The sequence below is a fragment of the Chiloscyllium punctatum genome, unplaced genomic scaffold (genome assembly GCF_047496795.1).
Source record: "Chiloscyllium punctatum isolate Juve2018m unplaced genomic scaffold, sChiPun1.3 scaffold_98, whole genome shotgun sequence".
Taxonomy (NCBI): Eukaryota; Metazoa; Chordata; class Chondrichthyes; order Orectolobiformes; family Hemiscylliidae; genus Chiloscyllium; species Chiloscyllium punctatum.
The window spans coordinates 28,491-36,670 of NW_027309832.1; positions in this window are offsets into that span (position 1 = coordinate 28,491).

The following is an 8,180-nucleotide window of genomic DNA, read 5'->3' on the forward strand; positions in this document are numbered from 1 at the left end:
AGAACAGACTGACCCCACTCTGTCATTGTAACACACCCAGGGAAGAGCAGACTGACCGCACTCTGTCAATGTAACACACAATGGGAGAACAGACTGACCCCACTCTGTCAATGTAACACACCCAGGGAAGAGCAGACAGATACCACTCTGTCAATGTAACACACCAAGGGAAGAACAGACTGACCCCACTCTGTCAATTTAACACACCCAGGGAAGAGCAGACTGACCCCACTCTGTCAATGTAACGTACCCAGGGGAGAGCAGACTAACACCACCCTGTCACTGTAACACTCCCAGGGAAGAACAGACTGACGCCACTCTGTCAATGTAACACACCCAGGGAAGAGCAGACTGACCCAACACTGTCAATTTAACACACCCAAGGAAGAACAGACTGACCCCACTCTGTCAATTTAACACACCCAGGGAAGAGCAGACTGACCCCAATCTGTCAATGTAACAAACCCAGGGAAGAGCAGACTGAGCTCACTCTGTCAATGTAACACACCCAGGGAAGAGCGGACTGACCCCACTCTGTCAATGTAACACACCCAGGGAAGAGCAGACTGAACTCACTCTGTCAATATAACACAACCAGGGAGGAGCAGACTGAACCCACCCTGTCACTGTAACACACCCAGGGAAGAGCAGACTGACCTCACACTGTCAATGTAACCCACCCAGAGAAGAGCAGAATGACCGCTTCTGCAAAATTACTCACACAGTCAACTGCAGTCTTACCCAACTCTGTCAATGTAACACACCCAGGAAAAGCAGACTGACCCAACTCTGTCAATGTAACACACCCAGGGAGGAGCAGACTGAACCCACACTGTCACTGTAACACACCCAGGGAAGAGCAGACTGTCCCCACTCTGTCAATTTAACAAACCCAGGGAAGAGCAGACTGACCTCACTCTGTCAATGTAACCCACCCAGAGAAGAGCAGAATGACCGCTTCTGCAAAATTACTACCACAATCAACTGCAGTCTTACCCCACTCTGTCAATGTAACACACCCAGGGAAGAGTAGACTGACCACACTCTGTCAATGTAACACACCCAGGGAAGTGCAGACTGACCCCACTATGTCAATGTAACACACCCAGGGAAGAGCAGACTGACCCCACTCTGTCAATGTAACACACCCAGGGAAGTACAGACTGACCTCACTCTGCTATTGTAACACACCCAGGGAAGAGAAGACTGACCCCAATCTGTCAATGTAACAAACCCAGGAAAGAGCAGACTGACCTCACTCTGTCAATGTAACACACCCAGGGAAGAGCAGACTGACCCCACTCTGTCAATGTAACACACCCAGGGAAGAGCAGACTGAACTCACTCTGTCAATGTAACCCACCCAGAGAAGAGCAGAATGACCGCTTCTGCAAAATTACTCACACAGTCAACTGCAGTCTTACCCAACTCTGTCAATGTAACACACCCAGGGAAAAGCAGACCGACCCAACTCTGTCAATGTAACACACCCAGGGAGGAGCAGACTGAACCCAACCTGTCACTGTAACACACCCAGGGAAGAGCAGACTGTCCCCACTCTGTCAATTTAACAAACCCAGGGAAGAGCAGACTGACCTCACTCTGTCAATGTAACCCACCCAGAGAAGAGCAGAATGACCGCTTCTGCAAAATTACTCACACAGTCAACTGCAGTCTTACCCCACTCTGTCAATGTAACAAACCCAGGGAAGAGCAGACTGACCTCACTCTGTCAATGTAACACACCCAGGGAAGTGCAGACTGACCCCACTCTGTCAATGTAACACACCCAGGGAAGAGGAGACTGACCCCACTCTGTCAATGTAACACACCCAGGGAAGTACAGACTGACCCCACTATGTCAATGTAACAAACCCAGGGAAGAGCAGACTGACGTCACTCTGCCAATGTAACACACCCAGGGAAGAGCAGACTGACCCCACTCTGTCAATGTAATACACCCAGGGAAGAGCAGACTGACCCCACTCTGTCAATGTGACACGCCCTGGGAAGAGCAGACTAACCTCACCCTGTCAATGTAACACACCCAGGGAAGAGCAGACTGACCCCACTCTGTCAATGTGACACGCCCTGGAAGAGCACACTGACCCAACGCTGTCAATGTAACAAACCCAGGGAAGAGCAGACTGACCAAACTCTGTCAATGTAACAAACCCAGGGAAGAGCAGACTGACCTCTCTCTGTCAATGTAACCCACCCAGAGAAGAGCAGAATGTCCTCTTCTGCAAAATTACTCACACAGTGAACTGCAGACTTCCCCACTCTGTCAATGCAACCCACCCAGTGATGTGCACACTGACCCCACTCTGTCATTGTAACACACCCAGGGAAGAGCAGACTGACCCCACTCTGTCAATGTAACACACCCAGGGAAGAGCAGACTGAACTCACTCTGTCAATGTAACCCACCCAGAGAAGAGCAGAATGACCGCTTCTGCAAAATTACTCACACAGTCAACTGCAGTCTTACCCAACTCTGTCAATGTAACACACCCAGGGAAAAGCAGACTGACCCCACTCTGTCAATGTGACACGCCCTGGAAGAGCACACTGACTCAACGCTGTCAATGTAACAAACCCAGGGAAGAGCAGACTGACCAAACTCTGTCAATGTAACAAACCCAGGGAAGAGCAGACTGACCTCACTCTGTCAATGTAACCCACCCAGAGAAGAGCAGAATGTCCTCTTCTGCAAAATTACTCACACAGTGAACTGCAGACTTACCCCACTCTGTCAATGCAACCCACCCAGTGATGTGCACACTGACCCCACTCTGTCATTGTAACACACCCAGGGAAGAGCAGACTGACCCCACTCTGTCAATGTAACACACAATGGGAGAACAGACTGAAACCACTCTGTCAATGTAACCCACCCAGGGAAGAGCAGACAGATACCACTCTGTCAATGTAACACACCAAGGGAAGAACAGACTGACTCCACTCTGTCAATTTAACACACCCAGGGAAGAGCAGACTGACCCAACACTGTCAATTTAACACACCCAAGGATGAACAGACTGACCCCACTCTGTCAATGTAACACACTCAGGGAAGAGCAGACTGACCCCAATCTGTCAATGTAACACACCCAGGGAAGAGAAGACTGACCCCACTCTGTCAATGTAACAAACCCAGGGAAGAGCAGACTGACCTCACTCTGTCAATGTAACACACCCAGGGAAGAGCAGACTGACCCCACTCTGTCAATGTAACACACGCAGGGAAGAGCAGACTGAATTCATTCTGTCAATGTAACCCACCCATAAAAGAGCAGACTGACCCCACTCTGTCAATGAGACACGCCCTGGGAATAGCAGACTGACCACACTCTGTCAATGTAACACACCCTGGGAAGAGCAGACTTACCCCCTCTCTGTCAATGTAACACACACAGGGAAGTGCACACTGACCCCACTCTGTCATTGTAACACAGCAAGGGAAGAGCAGACTGACCCCCACTCTGTCAATGTAACAAACCCTGGGAGAACAGACTGACCCCACTCTGTCAATGTAACACACCCAGGGAAGAACAGACTGACCCCACTCTGTCATTGTAACACACCCAGGGAAGAGCAGACTGACCGCACTCTGTCAATGTAACACACAATGGGAGAACAGACTGACCCCACTCTGTCAATGTAACACACCCAGGGAAGAGCAGACTGACCTCACTCTGTCAATGTAACACACCCAGGGAAGTGCAGACTGACCCCACTCTGTCAATGTAACACACCCAGGGAAGAGGAGACTGACCCCACTCTGTCAATGTAACACACCCAGGGAAGAGCAGACTGACGTCACTCTGCCAATGTAACACACCCAGGGAAGAGCAGACTGACCCCACTCTGTCAATGTAACCCACCCATAAAAGAGCAGACTGACCCCACTCTGTCAATGTGACACGCCCTGGGAATAGCAGACTGACCACACTCTGTCAATGTAACACACCCTGGGAAGAGCAGACTGACCCCCACTCTGTCAATGTAACACACACAGGGAAGTGCACACTGACCCCACTCTGTCATTGTAACACAGCAAGGGAAGAGCAGACTGACCCCCACTCTGTCAATGTAACAAACCCTGGGAGAACAGACTGACCCCACTCTGTCAATGTAACACACCCAGGGAAGAACAGACTGACCCCACTCTGTCATTGTAACACACCCAGGGAAGAGCAGACTGACCGCACACTGTCAATGAAACACACAATGGGAGAACAGACTGACCCCACTCTGTCAATGTAACACACCCAGGGAAGAGCAGACTGACCTCACTCTGTCAATGTAACACACCCAGGGAAGTGCAGACTGACCCCACTCTGTCAATGTAACCCACCCAGGGAAGAGGAGACTGACCCCACTCTGTCAATGTAACACACCCAGTGAAGTACAGACTGACCCCACTATGTCAATGTAACAAACCCAGGGAAGAGCAGACTGACGTCACTCTGCCAACGTAACACACCCAGGGAACAGCAGACTGACCCCACTCTGTCAATGTAACCCACCCATAAAAGAGCAGACTGACCCCACTCTGTCAATGTGACACGCCCTGGGAAGAGCAGACTAACCTCACTCTGTCAATGTAACACACCCAGGGAAGAGCAGACTGACCCCACTCTGTCAATGTGACACGCCCTGGAAGAGCACACTGACCCAACTCTGTCAATGTAACACACCCAGGGAAGAGCAGACAGATACCACTCTGTCAATGTAACACACCAAGGGAAGAACAGACTGACCCCACTCTGTCAATTTAACACACCCAGGGAAGAGCAGACTGACCCCACTCTGTCAATTTAACACACCCAGGGAAGAGCAGACTGACACCACCCTGTCACTGTAAAACTTCCAGGGAAGAACAGACTGACGCCACTCTGTCAATGTAACCCACCCATAAAAGAGCAGACTGACCCCACTCTGTCAATGTGACACGCCCTGGGGAGAGCAGACTGACCACACTCTGTCAATGTAACACACCCAGGGAAGAGCAGACTGACCGCACTCTGTCAATGTAACACACAATGGGAGAACAGACTGACCCCACTCTGTCATTGTAACACACCCAGGGAAGAGCAGACTGACCGCACTCTGTCAATGTAACACACAATGGGAGAACAGACTGACCCCACTCTGTCAATGTAACACACCCAGGGAAGAGCAGACAGATACCACTCTGTCAATGTAACACACCAAGGGAAGAACAGACTGACCCCACTCTGTCAATTTAACACACCCAGGGAAGAGCAGACTGACCCCACTCTGTCAATGTAACATACCCAGGGGAGAGCAGACTGACACCACCCTGTCACTGTAACACTCCCAGGGAAGAACAGACTGACGCCACTCTGTCAATGTAACACACCCAGGGAAGAGCAGACTGACCCAACACTGTCAATTTAACACACCCAAGGAAGAACAGACTGACCCCACTCTGTCAATTTAACACACCCAGGGAAGAGCAGACTGACCCCAATCTGTCAATGTAACAAACCCAGGGAAGAGCAGACTGAGCTCACTCTGTCAATGTAACACACCCAGGGAAGAGCGGACTGACCCCACTCTGTCAATGTAACACACCCAGGGAAGAGCAGACTGAACTCACTCTGTCAATATAACACAACCAGGGAGGAGCAGACTGAACCCACCCTGTCACTGTAACACACCCAGGGAAGAGCAGACTGACCTCACACTGTCAATGTAACCCACCCAGAGAAGAGCAGAATGACCGCTTCTGCAAAATTACTCACACAGTCAACTGCAGTCTTACCCAACTCTGTCAATGTAACACACCCAGGAAAAGCAGACTGACCCAACTCTGTCAATGTAACACACCCAGGGAGGAGCAGACTGAACCCACACTGTCACTGTAACACACCCAGGGAAGAGCAGACTGTCCCCACTCTGTCAATTTAACAAACCCAGGGAAGAGCAGACTGACCTCACTCTGTCAATGTAACCCACCCAGAGAAGAGCAGAATGACCGCTTCTGCAAAATTACTACCACAATCAACTGCAGTCTTACCCCACTCTGTCAATGTAACACACCCAGGGAAGAGTAGACTGACCACACTCTGTCAATGTAACACACCCAGGGAAGTGCAGACTGACCCCACTATGTCAATGTAACACACCCAGGGAAGAGCAGACTGACCCCACTCTATCAATGTAATACACCCAGGGAAGAGAAGACTGACCCCAATCTGTCAATGTAACAAACCCAGGGAAGAGCAGACTGACCTCACTCTGTCAATGTAACACACCCAGGGAAGAGCAGACTGACCCCACTCTGTCAATGTAACACACCCAGGGAAGTGCAGACTGAACTCACTCTGTCAATGTAACACAACCAGGGAGGAGCAGACTGAACCCACCCTGTCACTGTAACACACCCAGGGAAGAGCAGACTGACCTCACTCTGTCAATGTAACACACCCAGGGAAGAGCAGACTGACCCCACTCTGTCAATGTAACACACCCAGGGAAGTGCAGACTGAACTCACTCTGTCAATGTAACACACCCAGGGAGGAGCAGACTGAACCCACCCTGTCACTGTAACACACCCAGGGAAGAGCAGACTGTCCCCACTCTGTCAATTTAACAAACCCAGGGAAGAGCAGACTGACCTCACTCTGTCAATGTAACCCACCCAGAGAAGAGCAGAATGACCGCTTCTGCAAAATTACTCACACAGTCAACTGCAGTCTTACCCCACTCTGTCAATGTAACACACCCAGGGAAGAGTAGACTGACCACACTCTGTCAATGTAACACACCCAGGGAAGTACAGACTGACCCCACTATGTCAATGTAACACACCCAGGGAAGAGCAGACTGACCCCACTCTGTCAATGTAACACACCCAGGGAAGTACAGACTGACCCCACTATGTCAATGTAACAAACCCAGGGAAGAGCAGACTGACCTCACTCTGCCAATGTAACACACCCAGGGAAGAGCAGACTGACCCCACTCTGTCAATGTAACCCACCCATAAAAGAGCAGACTGAACCCACTCTGTCAATGTGACACGCCCTGGGAAGAGCAGACTAACCTCACTCTGTCAATGTAACACACCCAGGGAAGAGCAGACTGACCAAACTCTGTAAATGTAACAAACCCAGGGAAGAGCAGAATGTCCTCTTCTGCAAAATTACTCACACAGTGAACTGCAGACTTACCCCACTCTGTCAATGTAACCCACCCAGTGATGTGCACACTGACCCCACTCTGTCATTGTAACACACCCAGGGAAGAGCAGACTGACCCCACTCTGTCAATGTAACACACAATGGGAGAACAGACTGAAACCACTCTGTCAATGTAACACACCCAGGGAAGAGCAGACAGATACCACTCTGTCAATGTAACACACCAAGGGCAGAACAGACTGACCCCACTCTGTCAATTTAACACACCCAGGGAAGAGCAGACTGACCCAACACTGTCAATTTAACACACCCAAGGAAGAACAGACTGACCCCTCTCTGTCAATGTAACACACTCAGGGAAGAGCAGACTGACCCCAATCTGTCAATGTAACACACCCAGGGAAGAGAAGACTGACCCCACTCTGTCAATGTAACAAACCCAGGGAAGAGCAGACTGACCTCACTCTGTCAATGTAACACACCCTGGGAAGAGCAGACTTACCCCCTCTCTGTCAATGTAACACACACAGGGATGTGCACACTGACCCCACTCTGTCATTGTAACACAGCAAGGGAAGAGCAGACTGACCCCCACTCTGTCAATGTAACAAACCCTGGGAGAACAGACTGACCCCACTCTGTCAATGTAACACACCCAGGGAAGAACAGACTGACCCCACTCTGTCATTGTAACACACCCAGGGAAGAGCAGACTGACCGCACTCTGTCAATGTAACACACAATGGGAGAACAGACTGACCCCACTCTGTCAATGTAACACACCCAGGGAAGAGCAGACTGACCTCACTCTGTCAATGTAACACACCCAGGGAAGTGCAGACTGACCCCACTCTGTCAATGTAACACACCCAGGGAAGAGGAGACTGACCCCACTCTGTCAATGTAACACACCCAGGGAAGAGCAGACTGACGTCACTCTGCCAATGTAACACACCCAGGGAAGAGCAGACTGACCCCACTCTGTCAATGTAACCCACCCATAAA